This window comes from Triticum aestivum, chromosome 2B, assembly GCF_018294505.1.
Source record: "Triticum aestivum cultivar Chinese Spring chromosome 2B, IWGSC CS RefSeq v2.1, whole genome shotgun sequence".
NCBI classification, from domain to species: Eukaryota; Viridiplantae; Streptophyta; class Magnoliopsida; order Poales; family Poaceae; genus Triticum; species Triticum aestivum.
This window is the reverse complement of record NC_057798.1, coordinates 54,402,968-54,420,674: the sequence shown is the minus strand read 5'-3', so window position 1 is coordinate 54,420,674 and position 17,707 is coordinate 54,402,968. Positions and strand designations below refer to the sequence as shown.

General features: G+C 41.3%; 1 non-coding gene across 1 annotated transcript; it reads right to left on the bottom strand.

Moving 5' to 3' along the window:
- Nucleotides 1–17,412: 17,412 nt before the first annotated feature.
- On the bottom strand, nucleotides 17,413–17,486 carry TRNAM-CAU (transfer RNA methionine (anticodon CAU)). The gene has a single exon. It is a non-coding gene; the product is annotated as a tRNA-Met (tRNA).
- Between the last annotated feature and the right edge of the window lie 221 nt (nucleotides 17,487–17,707).

The following is a 17,707-nucleotide window of genomic DNA, read 5'->3' as shown; positions in this document are numbered from 1 at the left end:
TTTTTATCATTTTCTTTTGTTTTTTACAAAACTGAAAAGGCGATACACGAGGTGGGGGGGGGGGGGGGGGGTAGAGTTTGAACCTTTAAGTCTCGATTTGAGACACGAACCGGGACTAAAGGGCACCTTTAGTCTTGGTTTGAGACACGAACCGTGACTAAAGGGCATCACACCCTTTAGTCCCGGTTCGTGTCTCAAACCGGGACTAAAGGTCCCATTTGAACCGGGACTAATGCCTTCCCGACGCCTTAGCCGCTCGAACCGGGACTAATGCTCACATTAGTCCCGGTTCGTGATGCAACCGAGACTAATGTGTACATTGAGCTGTGACCAAAGCCCTGTTTTCTACTGGTGACAACATGTTATAGTATGAAATACAATGTACACTTGTCAACACCCCCCCCTCAGCCGGAACACCATTTGGAAGGGTGTTTAGGCTGGACCGAAACTCGTGGAAGATCTGTGAGGGTAGACCCTTGGTGAACACGTCTGCGTACTGGGAGCTGGATGGAACGTGAAGCACCCGCACCTCACCGAATGCCACACGATCACGAACAAAGTGCAAGTCAATCTCGATGTGTTTGGTCCTATAATGGTGAACTGGGTTGCTGGCGAGGTATGAGGCACTGATGTTATCGCAGTACACCACAGTAGCACGGGTGGGTGGCACCTTGAGCTTGAGAAGTAGTTGCCGCAACCAGCAAGATTCAGCCACACAATTTGCAACACCACGATATTCAGCCTCAGCACTTGAACGTGAAATGGTGGGTTGCCGTCTGGAGGACCATGAGACAAGATTGGTGCCAAGATAGACACAGAAACCAGATGTCGACTTGCGGGTGTCGGGACAACCTGCCCAATCATTGAGCATTTTGGCACGCTCAAGAAGCTCTAGGGTGTATTGTTGTTGACAGAGAAAGAGACCGGAGGTATTGGTGGTGACATTGATACTCAAAAAATGGTGGAGGGCACCAAGATCGGTCATGGCGAATTCCTTTTTGAGGGCGGAGATGATGGAGGTGAGTGTGTGTGGAGCTTGCGGTAAGGATGATGCCATCCACATAAACAAGCAGATACGCAAGGGAATTGCCATGATGCAAGATAAAAAGTGAAGTGTCATTCTTTGAAGCACGAAACCCAAGAGAAAGCAAGAAGGCCTGAAAGCGAAGAAACCATGTCCGAGGAGCTTGCTTGAGGCCGTAGAGGGACTTACAAAGAAGACAGACATGGTTCGGCTTGGAGGAGTCAACAAAACCAGCCGGTTGCGAAGAGTACACTGTCTCATTGAGTTCACCATGGAGAAATGCATTTTTGACATCAAGTTGATGAATTGGCCTTGAGGGAGGGGTGCTGGAGGTGAAAAGGGGGGCAAATTGAGATCCAGATGCGGCAGAGTTGATGAGGAAAGAGGGATTGGTGCCGAAGATGAACGGCGGGGACGACGCAGACGAGGTGGCCACAGAGGAGTGCACGGCCGGCACTGTCGAAGTGGAGAGGGAGCCTGGCGAGGTTGCGGCCGGCGAGGTGGCGTCGAAGGAGGGAGGCTGAGTGCCGGCCATGGAGAGAGCTGGAGTCTGATACCAAGTTGGAAGAATGTTTCCTTATCCTTGATTGATTCTGTTACACATTACATACTATATGCCCTCGAGAGAGAGAGAGGGGAGAGAGCGCCCGTGAGACTAGGCATGCGGGCCAACAGGCGAGTGGATCCTGAAATATAGGATCAGTCTACGTACAACATGTTACAATATGAAATACAATGTACACTTGTCAACACTCATTTGCGCCATAAGCCTAGTGTCCGCACGTTTACGCTTTAAGTTCTCTATTTTTTTCTTTTAAATTTGCAGGGCTGGATGCAAAACATAAATGAGTATCTGTCTGGAAACACCACTTCTCCATTGACTTGCAGCCCTGATGTTATTCACTACAATTCGAACCTAACAAAAGTACTAACTAATTAATATTCTAGTCGGTTCGGTATATGTAGCTGAATGAGGCTACTAACTTTTGCTGTCAGTTACTTATGTAGAATCGACGGATATTGTAAGTTATTAATTCAAGCACAATCAAAAACCCAAACAGTTCCTTGTGCAACTTGAATAATATGAGTATTCTCTTTGGTTGGTTAGAGACGGTAGATAAAACCACCTCCAGACCCGTTTTGTACTAGTGAGTAAACATGCACTAGTCAGCATTTCGCAAAAAAACTACATCTGTCCAAGTGTTACGTGCTAAAAATACGACATAACCTTCTACACTTCTATAATACGCATGTCGCGAGAAAAGCTTTCCTACGGTGCATGTTATATGGTGTGCATGGATCCGCTGTTTGTGTCGGATATTCACCATACACTTTGAAACAAGATGAAACATGATAATACTCAATAAAAATATGGTTATAGCCCTTCTATTAAAAAAAATTAAACTTTGAAAATTTTGTGTCCAAGCCCGTTCGATGCTCCTGTTAATCTGATTTGTCCAATCTCTTCGAGATTTGTGTCTGCTTATGTATATCTTTCAATGTTTCTTTTGTATCCTCTTTCAAAGTGTGCTTGTGCTATGGCCCACCATTGTCAACTCATTTAATAAGCGTCCGATCATGTATATCTTTTAATATTTTCTCCGCATCCTCTTTCAACGTGTGCTTGCTATGGCCCACCGTTGTCAACTCATTTAATAAGCGTATGCTCATTTATATCTTTTAATATTTCCTTCGTATCCTCTTTCAACGTGAACTCATGCTATGGCCCACAGTTGTCAACTCATTTAATGCGCATTGGTTCGTCATGTCCTTCCGAGTTCAGGTAGGCAAATCCCATTGGACGTTCATAGCGTCCAATTGTCCACCAATGGCATAGTGATAATGCACTAAACGACATATCAGCCGGTTCGTTAGCCAATGGCTATCCCTATTTTGGGATGCTTCTTCCAGTCTGGTTTTTATTGGTTTTTGGAATCTTCCCAAAGGTTTTGGTATGTTTTTTTTTGTTTTCCTTTACAATTGTTCCTGAATTTCTTCAAATATGTTCATTTTTTAAAAAGAAACTATTCGGAATGTTTTTCAAATATTTACAATTCCAAAATGTGTTTCATTTAGAAAATATTCATAATTACAAAAAAATCACACTTTCTTTAAAGAAAATAACAATTTTCAAAAAATACATTTAGAAAATATTAAAAGTAAAGAAATGATATTTTCTAAATACACTCTTTGAAAAAATATGTTCACAAACAACTAAATGTTTCATACTTTTTCAAAAAATGAACTCGAATTTTAAGCAAAAATATGTGTAAAACTATATTGTTTTTCCATAAACCAAAAAAAAAACAAGGGACAAAAACAAGCGAGCGCTTGCTACAGTGCATTGCTACATGGGCCAACTTGCCTCTTTTTAGAATCATCTTACCTTGTTATTTCCTCCTCCATATCTAACTTGGTTCAATACCTTATGTTCATGGGCCGACAAGTATGCTAAGTATTCCATACGTCCCAAAATAATTGAAGTTCTAGGATATTTTTAAGGCATTTTTAAAAAGTTTAACTAACTCCATAGAAAAATCCACAAATATATATGATATAAATTACTATAATACAAAAATATATTGCATAATTAATCTAACTAGTGTGTGTCCCTTGCAAATTAACAAAGAAACCTGTTTTCCAACAATTTTGTAATAAATAATAAATACTATAATCACTAAAAAAATCTTAATAGGATACCACATATCCTATACAACAATATTTTTAATTATTTCAACTTGTGAGCAAATGCTTGTCATGTTATTTTCAAAAGTATTATATTGACGATTACATATGACCTTTGCGCATATTAAATTATCAATCCTTCTATTCCAAATTAGTTGAAGTTATAGTATTATGTTAATATCGCAACATCAAATATACATAGCATGGAAATATATTTCAAGTCATATCTAATGAAAACTAAGTTGATGTACAGATATTGATGTATTTTTACATAGACTTTATTGGACCTAGAGCTTCAATCAATTTGGAATGGAAGTAGTACATACCATCATCTCATCGGTTGATGTTGTTTCCGTGTAATGATAAGAGTTGAACAAAGGTGATGGCCATATGATGTTAACGTAATCTACTAAAATAAATATTCCTACAAAAGTGGATAAAAATACACATGAACCGGCAAGGCATCTAAACTGTGAGAATTTTGGTTTGAAAACTTTTTCTAGATCTTCCTTACTCGTATTTACTTGCTATATTTTAAAATACATGATGTTTTAGACATCAAGTTATTTTTTTACATTGGAACTTTGATCATTCATTTGCATAATATTCATCTCATGGGATTTTGCCATGTTGTCTTTTAAATGAAGTGCTGGACTATCCATATTGTCCCCATGCCCAGAGTTGTCTATGTTTTATATGAATGAAAAATACACAGGGAACAATGTGAATCCTAGAGGGATGACAACCAAGGTGGAATATTGGTCGGTCTGATGTGATATCATTCGCAAGGAAGGAAATATATGCACTTTGATTTAAAAAAGAAAACACAAAATTGTGAACTCCACATAATCCCCTCCTAATATATAGCCTGATGGTGTATATGTTTCTGTTTCGTCATTGAGAAATATAAACTTTAATCTATGGTTAATAGGATCATGAAGCAGTGGATTTTATGTCTCCTTGGCACCGACAGAGACGATCTTATTCCAGCCATGGCCACGACTATGGACAAAATTACTGTTCTGACCTATGTGGCTATCAAAATCACGATTTGACCTCGTTTTGAAAAAAAATTCGCTTCTGACCTTTTTAGGTGACGCCAACATCCCTGGCGTCTGGGTTGCGAAGCAGGCGCCATGAACCCTAGCGTCTGGCCCCTGGCCCGCACTGCCCGCCTGCCCGTTGGCCTGCTGACGTGGCAAAGGGGCCAGACGCCAAGGACCCTGGCGTCTGGCCCTGGTAACTGGATAACCCCACCGGGAGAGTGTGTCGGTCCCACCCCACACACTATCCCCAATCCAGCCCGAGCTTGAAGAACATTTGCTGGCCCCCACTCTCTCTCGCCCCTCAAGCTCCCCCCTCAAATCCTCTCCAAAAGGTGCTTCCCGTAGGTGGATCTTTCCATCACTTTGTTGCTTGTGGTAATCTCCCTCAAATCACCCAATTTTTTTGGTTAAATTTTGTTATTTTGGTTGCATTTTTAACATGTTGGTGGAACCCTAGTTCATGTTTTCTCCCTTATGTTAGTGTGAATGGCTTGGTTAACTTTGATAATATAGTGATATGCATGGTGTGTACTAGGAATATATGCTTGTTGAGTAGAAAGATTGGGGGTTAGGGTTAGTTAGTGATTAGGGTTAACTTTGCTTAGTGTGTGTTAATTAGTGAAACTTTTGTGGACATCACCAATAATTTAGTGTTGATATAATTAGGATATAATGAGATGTATTTGGATAAACACCAATTCTCATTGAAGTCTTAAATGCATTCATGTTGTTTTTAGATGGAGAGACTTGTTAATGTTCATTACATGGACAAGGAGGCATTCTTGAGTAACAATGCCGACACGGGTGAGGAACCATTGGTTTTTGATACAAGCCCTAGCTATGAGGATGTTGTTGCAGAAGTGAGACAAGTCTTAAAGTGGATGGACAGCAATATTGATGTTAAGTTAATAGGAAGGTATGATGTTGGAGTTGGAGCCAAATCTCGCTTGAAAAGTATGCCTATCACCTTGGATTTGCATTGGGATGTATACAAGGAAAAAGTTTCCCAATCGGAAGACAAGTCACTTGAATTGTTTGCCACCAAGGTTGAATCTCCTCGGTTTACACTTGATTTGAACCGGCATGTCTCTTCCCCAATGGATGACATGAGCGAGAGGACAATGGTGCCACTTGTTGAGCATAGGGTTGTGGTTGATGCCCCCAATGCTTGTCGCCAACCACGTCCCCGTGTACCATCTATTGAAGCAAATAAGGTTGAGTTGTATGCCCCCAATGCTTCTAGCCAACCACCAACTAGCCAAGCAAATGAAGTTGAGGTGATTGCTAGTGACGAAGTAATTCAAGAGGATGAAGATGCTTATGATGACGACGAAGAGAAAGAGGAAGGGTTTCATGGTAATGATGTAGGTGACTTGGATGCGTACATAGCGCAAAAGGACATGGATCCTGAGTTGCCTTTTAGGCGTCAATATGCATATGACTCGGATGACGAGGGTCCCGTTGAACAGTTGGACGAGGATGGATTCACAAAGGAGGAAAACCAAATCCACTTTGAGCTGACGGGCTTAGAAAAAAGAACTCACTTGTTTAAAGATCTCAGCCTTGCCCATAAAGCTGTTGTTGACGGTGGAATGAGAATGACGGTGATTGAGCCAACACCATGTCCGGATCCAGGAGAACCAAGGGTGGAGAATGAGGACGAGAATGCTTATTTGAAGAAAGGAGTGAAGTTTCTGAGCTTGCCTATGCTGAAGTTTTGGTTGTCTAACTATGCCATTCGGAACCATAGGCCAATTTATGTTGAGCACTCCGACATGAAGTTGCGTTACACCGTGAAGTGTGAGCAAGAACGATGCCCATGGAAGGTTCGTGCAAGAAAGCTTAAAGAAACCGAAGAATGTGTGTTAAGAAGTTGTGTTGTCACTCATAGGTGCAAACCGCCATCTAAACGACTTCGAACGACACACCGTCAACTCACATCTGAGTATCTCGGATACAAATGGATGAAATACATAGGCTTTCATCCCATAGTGAAAGTGAAGTTTCTCATGCGGACGGTGAAAAAACAATTTGGTTATGAAGTCAAGTATGGGAAAGCATGGAAGGCAAAGGCAAATGCTATTAGGATGTTGTATGGCGGTTATGAAGAAGCATACAACCAGCTCCCGAGGTTGTTGGGCGCGATTGCACATAAGAACCCGGGCATGTTTCATGTGGTCGAGGATCACGAGGGAGTGTTCCACCGTGCCTTTTGGAGTTATGGACAATGTGTGGAGGCGTTTCAGCATTGTTGTCCGGTCTTGTCTATAGATGGCACATTCTTGACCGCTAGATACAAGGGCACACTAATGGTAGCAATGGCGCACTTATCAAACGACAACATGTTGCCAGTTGCATTTGCTTTGGTGCCTTCCGAGCACCAAGACAACTGGGAGTGGTTCATCGGTCATGTTAGGCACAATGTGATTGGGGCTGGGGAGGTATGCATCATATCGGACAAGCACCATGGCATACTAAAGCCAATGGACATTGTTATTCTAGGATTTCCAAAGCTTCACCACAGATGGTGCATGAGGCATTTCGTGGACAACTTTTACCGGGCATGTAAGAGCAAGGAGCTCAGCAAAGACCTTACCCATGTATGTGTTGAAGGAAATATGCCCTAGAGGCAATAATAAAGTTATTATTTATTTCCTTATATCATGATAAATGTTTATTATTCATGCTAGAATTGTATTAACCGGAAACATAATACATGTGTGAATACCTAGACAAACATAGTGTCACTAGTATGCCTCTACTTGACTAGCTCGTTTATCAAAGATGGTTATGTTTCCTAGCCATGGACAAAAGAGTTGTCATTTGATTAACGGGATCACATCATTAGGAGAATGATGTGATTGACATGACCCATTCCGTTAGCTTAGCACTCGATCGTTTAGTATATTGCTATTGCTTTCTTCATGACTTATACATGTTCCTATGACTATGAGATTATGCAACTCCCGTTTACCGGAGGAACACTTTGTGTGCTACCAAATGTCACAACGTAACTGGGTGATTATAAAGGTGCTCTACAGGTGTCTCCAAAGGTACTTGTTGGGTTGGTGTATTTCGAGATTAGGATTTGTCACTCCGATTGTCGGAGACGTATCTCTGGGCCCTCTCGGTAATGCACATCACTTAAGCCTTGCAAGCAATGTGGCCAATGAGTTGGTTACGGAATGATGCATTACGTAACGAGTAAAGAGACTTGCCGGTAACGAGATTGAACTAGGTATTGGATACCGACGATCGAATCTCGGGCAAGTAAACATACCGATGACAAAGGGAACAACGTATGTTATTATGCGGTTTGACCGATAAAGATCTTCGTAGAATATGTAGGAGCCAATATGAGCATCCAGGTTCCGCTATTGGTTATTGACCGGAAATAGTTCTAGGTCATGTCTACATATTTCTCAAAGCCGTAGGGTCCGCACGCTTAAGGTTTCGATGACAGTTATATTATGAGTTTATGAGTTTTGATGTACCGAAGGAGTTCGGAGTCCCGGATGAGATCGGGGACATGACGAGGAGTCTCAAAATGGTCGAGATGTAAAGATCGATATATTGGACGACTATATTCGGACTTGGGAAAGTTTTCGAGTGATTCAGGTATTTTTCGGAGTACCGGAGAGTTACGGGAATTCGCCGGGGAGTATATGAGCCTTATTGGGCCATACGGGAATAGAGGAGAGAGGCTGAAAGGAAGGAGGCGCGCAGCCCCCCTCTGGTCCGAATTGGACAAGGGGTGCAGCCCCCTTTTCCTTCCTCCTCCCCCCCTCTTTCCTTCTCTCCTACTCCAACAAGGAAGGGGGGGGGGGAGTCCTACTCCCGGTGGGGGGAGGACTCCTCCTGGCACGCCCCTCCTGGCCGGCTGAACCCCTTCCCCTGGCTCCTTTATATACGGGGGCAGGGGGCACCCCATAGACACAACAACAATTGATCCCTTGGATCTCTTAGCCGTGTGCGGTGCCCCCCCTCCACCATAGTCCTCCTCGATAATATTGTAGCGGTGCTTAGGCGAAGCCCTGCGACGGTAGAACATCAAGATTGTCACCATGCCGTCGTGCTGACGGAACTCTCCCTCGACACTCGGCTAGATCGGAGTTCGAGGGACGTCATCAAGCTGAACGTGTGCTAGAACTCGGAGGTGCCGTAGTTTCGGTGCTTGATCGGCCGGGCCGTGAAGACGTACGATTACATCAACCGCGTTGTTCTAACGCTTCCGCTTTCGGTCTACGAGGGTACGTGGACACACTCTCCCCTCTTGTTGCTATGCATCACCATGATCTTGCGTGTGCGTAGGAATTGAAATTACTACGTTCCCCAACAGTGGTATCCGAGCCTAGGTTTTATGCGTTGATGTTATTTGCACGAGTAGAACACAAGTGAGTTGTGGGCCATACAAGTCATACTGCTTACCAGCATGTCATACTTTGGTTCTGCGATATTGTTGGATGAAGCGGCCCGGACCGACATTACGCGTACGCTTACGCGAGACTGGTTTTACCGCCGTGCTTCGCACACAGGTGACTAGCGGGTGTCTGTTTCTCCAACTTTAGTTGAATCGAGTCTGGCTACGCCCGGTCCTTGCGAAGGTTAAAACAACACTAACTTGACGAACTATCATTGTGGTTTTGATGCATAGGTAAGAACGGTTCTTGCTCAGCCCGTAGCAGCCACGTAAAATTTGCAACAACAAAGTAGAGGACGTCTAACTTGTTTTTGCAGGGCATGTTGTGATGTGATATGGTCAAGACGTGATGCTATATTTTATTGTATGAGATGATCATGTTTTGTAACCAAAGTTATCGGCAACTAGCAGGAGCCTTATGGTTGTCGCTTTATTGTATGAAATGCAAACGCCCTGTAATTGCTTTACTTTATCACTAAGCGATAGCGATAGTCGTAGAAGCAATAGATGGCGTAACGACAATGATGCTACGATGGAGATCAAGGTGTCGCGCCGGTGACGATGGTGATCACGACGGTGCTTCGGAGATGGAGATCACAAGCACAAGATGATGATGGCCATATCATATCACTTATATTGATTGCATGTGATGTTTATCCTTTATGCATCTTATCTTGCTTTGATTGACGATAGCATTTTAAGATGATCTCTCACTAAATTATCAAGAAGTGTTCTCCCTGAGTATGCACCGTTGTGAAAGTTCTTCGTGCTGAGACACCACGTGATGATCGGGTGTGATAGGCTCTACGTTCAAATACAACGGGTGCAAAACAGTTGCACACGTGAAATACTCAGGTTAAACTTGACGAGCCTAGCATATACAAATATGGCCTCGGAACACAGAGACCGAAAGGTCGAGCGTGAATCATATAGTAGATATGATCAACATAGTGATGTTCACCATTGAAAACTACTCCATCTCACGTTATGATCGGACATGGTTTAGTTGATTTGGATCACGTGATCACTTAGATGACTAGAGAGATGTCTGTCTAAGTGGGAGTTCTTAAGTAATATAATTAATTGAACTTAAATTTATCATGAACTTAGTCCTGGTAGTATTTTGCAAATTGTGTTGTAGATCAATAGCTTGCGTTGTTGCTTTCATATGTTTATTTTGATATGTTCCTAGAGAAAATTGTGTTGATAGATGTTAGTAGCAATGATGCGGATCAGATCCGTGATCTGAGGTTTATCCTCATTGCTACACAGAAGAATTATGTCCTTAATGCACCGCTAGGTGATAGACCTATTGCAGGAGCAGATGCAGACGCTATGAACTTTTGGCTAGCTCAATATGATGACTACTTGATTGTTTAGTGCACCATTCTTAATGGCTTAGAATCGGGACTTCAGATACATTTTGAATGTCATGGACCATATGAGATGATCCAGGAGTTAAAGTTAATATTTCAAGCAAATACCCAAGTTGGGAGATATGAAGTCTCCAACAAGTTCTATGGCTAAAAGATGGAGGAGAATCGCGTAACTAGTAAGCATGTGCTCAGATTGTTTGGGTACTACAATCGCTTGAATCAAGTGGGAGTTAATCTTCCAGATAAGATAGTGATTGACAGGATTCTCTAGTCACCATCACCAAGTTAGTAGAACTTTGTGATGAACTATAGTATGCAAGGGATGACGAAAACGATTCCCAAGCTCTTCGTGATGTTGAAATCGACGAAGGTAGAAATCAAGAAAGAGCATCAAGTGTTGATGGTTGACAAGATCACTAGTTTCAAGAAAAGGGCAAAGGGAAAGAAAGGGAACTTCAACAAGAATGACAAGCAAGTTGTCACTCCCATGAAGAAGCCCAAAGCTGAACCAAAGCCTGAAACTGAGTGCTTACACTGCAAAGGAAATGGTCACTAAAAACGGAAATACCCTGAATATTTGGTGGATAAGAAGGATGGCAAACTGAACAAGGGTATATTTGATATACAGGTTATTAATGTGTACCTTACTAGTGTTTATAGTATCCCCTGAGTATTTGATACTTGTTCGGTTGCTAAGATTAGTAACTCGAAACAGGAGTTACAGAATAAACAGAAACTAGTTGAGAGTAAAGTGACGATGTGTGTTGGAAGTGGTTCCAAGATTGATATGATCATCATCGTACACTCCTATACTTTTGAGATTAGTGTAGAACCTTAATAAATGTTATTTGGTGTTTACGTTGGGCATAAATATGATTAGATCGTGTTTGTTGCGATATGATTATTCATATAAAACGGAGAATAAATTGTTATTCTGTTTACATGAATAAAACCTTCAATGGTCATACACCCAATGAAAATAGTTTGTTGGATCTCGATCGTACTAATACACATATTCATAATATTGATGCCAAAAGATGCAAAGTTAATAATGATAGTGCAACTTATTTGTGGCACTGCCGTTTGGGTCATATCGGTGTAAAGCGCATGAAGAAACTCCATGCTGATGGATTTTTGGAATCATTTGATGTTTGTGAACCGTGCCTTATGGGCAAGATGACTGAAACTCCGTTCCCCGGAACAATGGAACGAGCTAGTGACTTATTGGAAATAATACATACTGATGTATGTGGTCCAATGAGTATTGATGCTCGTGGCGGGTATCGTTATTTTCTGACCTTCACAGATGATTTGAGCAGATATGGGTATATCTACTTAATGAAACACTAGTCTGAAACATTTGAAAAGTTCAAAGAATTTCAGAGTGAAGTGGAGAATCATCGTAACAAGAAAATAAAGTTTCTACGATCTGATCATGGAGGAGAATATTTGAGTTACGAGTTTGGCCTTCATATAAAACAATGTGGAATAGTGTCACAGCTCACGCCACCTGGAACACCACAGCGTAATGGTGTGTTCGAACATCATAACCGTACTTTATTAGATATAGTGCAATCTATGATGTCTCTTACCGATTTACCACTATTGTTTTGGGGTTATGCATTAGAGACAGCTGCATTTACTTTAAATAGGGCACCATCAAAATCCGTTGAGATGACGCCTTATGAACTGTGGTTTGGCAAGAAACCAAAGTTGTCGTTTCTTAAAGTTTTGGGTTGCGATTCTTATGTGAAAAAGTTTCAACCTGATAAGCTCGAACCCAAATCGGAGAAGTGCGTCTTCATAGAATACCCAAAGGAAACTGTTGGTTACACCTTCTATCACAGATCCGAAGGCAAAATCTTTGTTGCTAAGAATGGATCCTTTCTAGAGAAGGAGTTTCTCTCGAAAGAAGTGAGTGGGAGGAAAGTAGAACTTGATGAGGTAATTGTACCTTCTCCCTTATTGGAAAGTAGTTCATCACAGAAATCAGTTCCAGTGATTCCTACACCAATTAGTAAGGAAGTTAATGATGATGATCATGAAACTTCAGATCAAGTTGTTACCAAACTTCGTAGGTCTTCCAGAGTAAGATCCGCACCAAAGTGGTACGATAATAATGTTGTGGAAGTTATGTTACTAGACCATGATGAACCTACGAACTATGAGGAAGCGATGATGAGCCCAGATTTCGCGAAATGGCTTGAGGCCATAAAATCTGAGATAGGATCCATATATGAGAACAAAGTGTGGACTTTAGGTGACTTGCTCGATGATCAGCAAGTCAAGTTAAATAAATGGATCCTCAAGAGGAAGATGGACACTGATAGTAGTGTTACTATCTACAAAGCTCGACTTGTTGCAAAAGGTTTTCGACAAGTTCAAGGTGTTGAATACGATGAAATTTTCTCACTCGTAAGGATGCTTAAGTCTGTCCGAATCATATTAGCAATTGCCACATTTTATGAAATCTGGCAAATGGATGTCAAAACTGCATTCCTTAATGGATTTATTAAGAGTTGCATATGATGCAACCAGAAAGGTTTTGTTAATCCTAAAGGTGCTAACAAAATGTGCAAGCTCTAGCGATCCATTAATGGACTGGTGCAAGCATCTCGGAGTTGGAATATACGCTTTGATGAGTTGATCAAAACATATGGTTTTATACAGACTTTTGGAAAGGCATGTATTTACAAGAAAGTGAGTGGGAGCACTACAACCTTTCTGATAAGTATATGTGAATGACATATTGTTGATCGGAAATGATGTAGAATTTTCTGGAAAGCATAAAGAAGTGTTTGAAAAGAGTTTTTCAAAGAAAGACCTCGGTGAAGCTGCTTACACATTAAGCATCAAGATCTATAGAGATAGATCAAGACGCTTGATAAGATTTTTCAATGAGTACATAACTTGACAAGATTTTGAAGTAGTTCAAAATGGAACAGTCAAAGAAAGAGTTCTTTCCTGTGATGCAAAGGTGTGAAGTTGAGTAAGACTCAAAACCCGACCATGGCAGAAAATAGAAAGAGAATGAAAAGTCATTCCCTATGCCTCAGTCATAGGTTCTATAAAGTATGATATGCTGTGTACCAGACCTATTGTATACCTTGCTTCGAGTTTGGCAAAGGAATACAATTTTGATCTAAGAAGTAGATCATTGGACAACGGTCAAGAATATCCTTATTGAGGACTAAGGAGATGTTTCTCGATTATGGAGGTGATAAAAGAGTTTGTCGTAAAGAGTTACATCGATGCAAGCTTTTACACCGATCCAGATGACTCTAAGTCTCAATCTGGATACATATTGAAACTGGGAGCAATTAGCTAGAGTAGCTCTGTGTAGAGCATTGTAGACATAGAATATTTGCAAAATGCATACGGCTCTGAATGTGACAGACCCGTTGACTAAACTTCACTCACAAGCAAAACATGATCATACCTTAGTACTCTTTGGGTGTTAATCACATAGCGATGTGAACTAGATTATTGACTCTAGTAAACCCTTTGGGTGTTGACCACATGACGATGTGAACTATTGGGTATTAATCACATACAGTTGTGAATACTGGTGTTAAATCACATGACAATGTGAACTAGATTATTGACTCTAGTGCAAGTGGGAGACCGAAGGAAATATCACTACTAGGAAAAGGGCTATAGATGGGATGGACACTAATGACGCACTGTACATGTAGTGCGCCATTACTAAATACTAATGGCGCACCATGTGTTGGTGCGCCATTAGTGTGCAAATACTAATGGCGCACCACATCCCACGGTGCGCCATTAGTAAAAAAAATTATATTTTTTCAAAACTACTAATGGTGCACCTTGGGAGTGGTGCGCCATTACTAGTTGACATAGTAATGGCGCACCACACCCACCGTGCGCCATTGGTATTTTTGAAAAATAAATAAATAAATAAAAATTGTTAGTAATGGCGCACCCGTGGACAGTGCACCATTCCTAGTTTTAACTAGTAATGGCGCACTGTCCACAGGTGCGCCATTACTAAGTTTTTTTCAATTTTTTTTCTTTTTTTCTTTTCAAAACTAGTAATGGCGCACCGTGGGTGTGGTGCGCCATTACTAGTTTAACTAGTAATGGCACACCACCCCACGGTGCGCCATTACTAACTTGGCCCAAAAGTTTCCGAATGCACCCCTTGGACCGCTTTTTCAGTTTTAAAAAAAATAAAAGAAAATAAGTTTCCCATGTGATATGTGGTCTAGTTGTTCGGAAAATTTACAAATATGAATTTCGACTTTATTTACAAAATCTCTCTGGAAATTTGTAAAATGGGCATAACTTTTGCATACGAACTCGGATTAAAAAGTTTTTTATATGAAAAATCATCTACTCAAAAAGTTACATCCAAATTGAATCGGGAGAACCCCGTTAAACATTTCCAAAATCCCCAAAAACCTAACAGAAAAAAGTTACGGGGCTTTCAAGATCTAAAGGAAAAAAAAATTCAAACTTACTAGTGGCGCACCACATCCATGGTGCGCCACTAGTAATAGAAAAAAATTGGTTTTGAATTTTTTTTGAATTGTTTTTCAAAACATGATATGTAATATGACCAGGAAGTTTGAAATATTTTTCAAAATTTCATCATAGTCATGAACATGAACAAAGTCCTAGACATCAACAAGGTATAATAGGATTGATATGCTAGATATATCAACAAGTGCCTGTGAAGTGAGCTGTTGCTGGGGTTGGATAGAACTCTGAAGTTAAGCGTGCTTGGGTTGGAGTAGTGTGAGGATGGGTGACCTTTCAGGAAGTTTGACCAGGGATTGTGATTTGACCTGAGTTTAAGCATATTGACCCGAGATTAAGCCATAGTGATCTGAGATTAAGAAAAAAGCGAAAAAAATTGAATTTTTTTTTAAAAAAAATTCTGAAAAAAAAATTGAAAAAAAATGTTACTAATGGCGCACTTGTATGTGGTGCTCCATTAGTATACCAGATACTAATGGCGCACCGTGGGCTATACTAATGGCGCACTGCGTGGTGCGCCATTAGTATACCAGATACTAATGGCGCACCAGCGCACCTGTGGTGCGCCATTAGTAAAAAAATACTAGTGGCGTGATAGTAATGGCGCACCGGTAGTGCGCCATTAGTAGGCAGAACCGGTGCGCCATTAGTAGGCCTTTTCCTAGTAGTATATGCCCTAGAGGCAATAATAAAGTTATTATTTATTTCCTTATATCATGTTAGATGTTTATTATTCATGCTAGAATTGTATTAACCGGAAACATAATACATGTGTGAATACATAGACAAACATAGTGTCACTAGTATGCCTCTACTTGACTAGCTCGTTTATCAAAGATGGTTATATTTCCTAGCCATGGACAAAAGAGTTGTCATTTGATTAACGGGATCACATCATTAGGAGAATGATGTGATTGACATGACCCATTCCGTTAGCTTAGCACTCAATCGTTTAGTATATTGCTTTCTTCATGACTTATACATGTTCCTATGACTATGAGATTATGCTACTCCCGTTTACCGAAGGAACACTTTGTGTGCTACCAAACGTCACAACGTAACTTGGTGATTATAAAGGTGCTCTACAGGTGTCTCCAAAGGTACTTGTTGGGTTGGCGTATTTCAAGATTAGGATTTGTCACTCCGATTGTCGGAGAGGTATCTCTGGGCCCTCTCGATAATGCACATCACTTAAGCCTTGCAAGCAATGTGGCCAATGAGTTGGTTACGGAATGATGCATTACGTAACGAGTAAAGAGACTGCCGGTAACAAGATTGAACTAGGTATTGGATACCGACGATCGAATCTCGGGCAAGTAAACATACCGATGATAAAGGGAACAACGTATGTTGTTATGCGGTTTGACCGATAAAGATCTTCATAGAATATGTAGGAGCCAATATGAGCATCCAGGTTCCGCTATTGGTTATTGACCGGAAATAGTTCTAGGTCATGTCTACATATTTCTCGAACCCGTAGGGTCCGCGCGCTTAAGGTTTCGATGATAGTTATATTATGAGTTTATGAGTTTTGATGTACCGAAGGAGTTCGGAGTCCCGGATGAGATCGGGGACATGACGAGGAGTCTCGAAATGGTCGAGACGTAAAGATCGATATATTGAACGACTATATTCGGACTTCGAAAAGGTTCCGAGTGATTCGGGTATTTTTCGGAGTACCGGAGAGTTACGGGAATTCGCCGGGGAGTATATGGGCCTTATTGGGCCATACAGGAATAGAGGAGAGAGGCTGAAAGGAAGGAGGCGCACAGTAATGTTTTTTTTGCCAATACTCTAAAGCAGCTTCCTTACATCAACATGGGATTGCAAAAGGGAGGGAATTGAAAAAGGCGACTCCTCCTTAGTAGGAATAATAGCCGAGGCTGCTTCAACTCATAACGAAGCTATTCCAGCACATAAGTCCAGGATGATCTGAGGTCGCTGGTCTCACATGGAAGAGATACGAGCCTCCGCTGGATAAACACCAGAACTGGTATCGGCTTCTTTTGTTCGTAATGAACAAGCAACGGATTGGGGATTGCCAATAGAAAAAGATACAACCAACCAGCAGCTTTTGGAAACCAGGATCACCCCCATTGTAAAGAGAACACGACACCCCTTTCCGTAGGGGCTCGCAAAGGTATTATTTCTCAACTATTCCGATTCCAGCAAACGGAGGCCGTTAGGTCAAAGCCGTAGCGCGCGCCCTGTAGTTTTGAAGCAGGGCGAGACAACTTTAGCTAGGAGCCTCTTTTCCTTCTGCCCAGCTCCCCGAAAACAACGTTTGACTTGCATGTGTTAAGCATATAGCTAGCGTTCCTTCTGAGCCAGGATCAAACTCAGATTTTGACTATGATTAGGCGGGGACAGGATTCGAACCTGCAGTCTTCAGGTCATGAGCCTGATGAGTTGACCAATTCCTCTACCCCGCTTCTTCCCCTGATCTTTCTTTCCCTCTTCCCATACAAATTGAGTCTCTCTCCTAACCACTCTTAAATATGTGAAATACACGGAATCGATCCAAAACTACTAGCAAGGGAATCAACTCTTATTGCCGTAAAGGAAAAATAACCCCTTTCCTTTTTCCTTTATATATATATATATATATATATATATATATATATATATATATATATATATATATATATATATA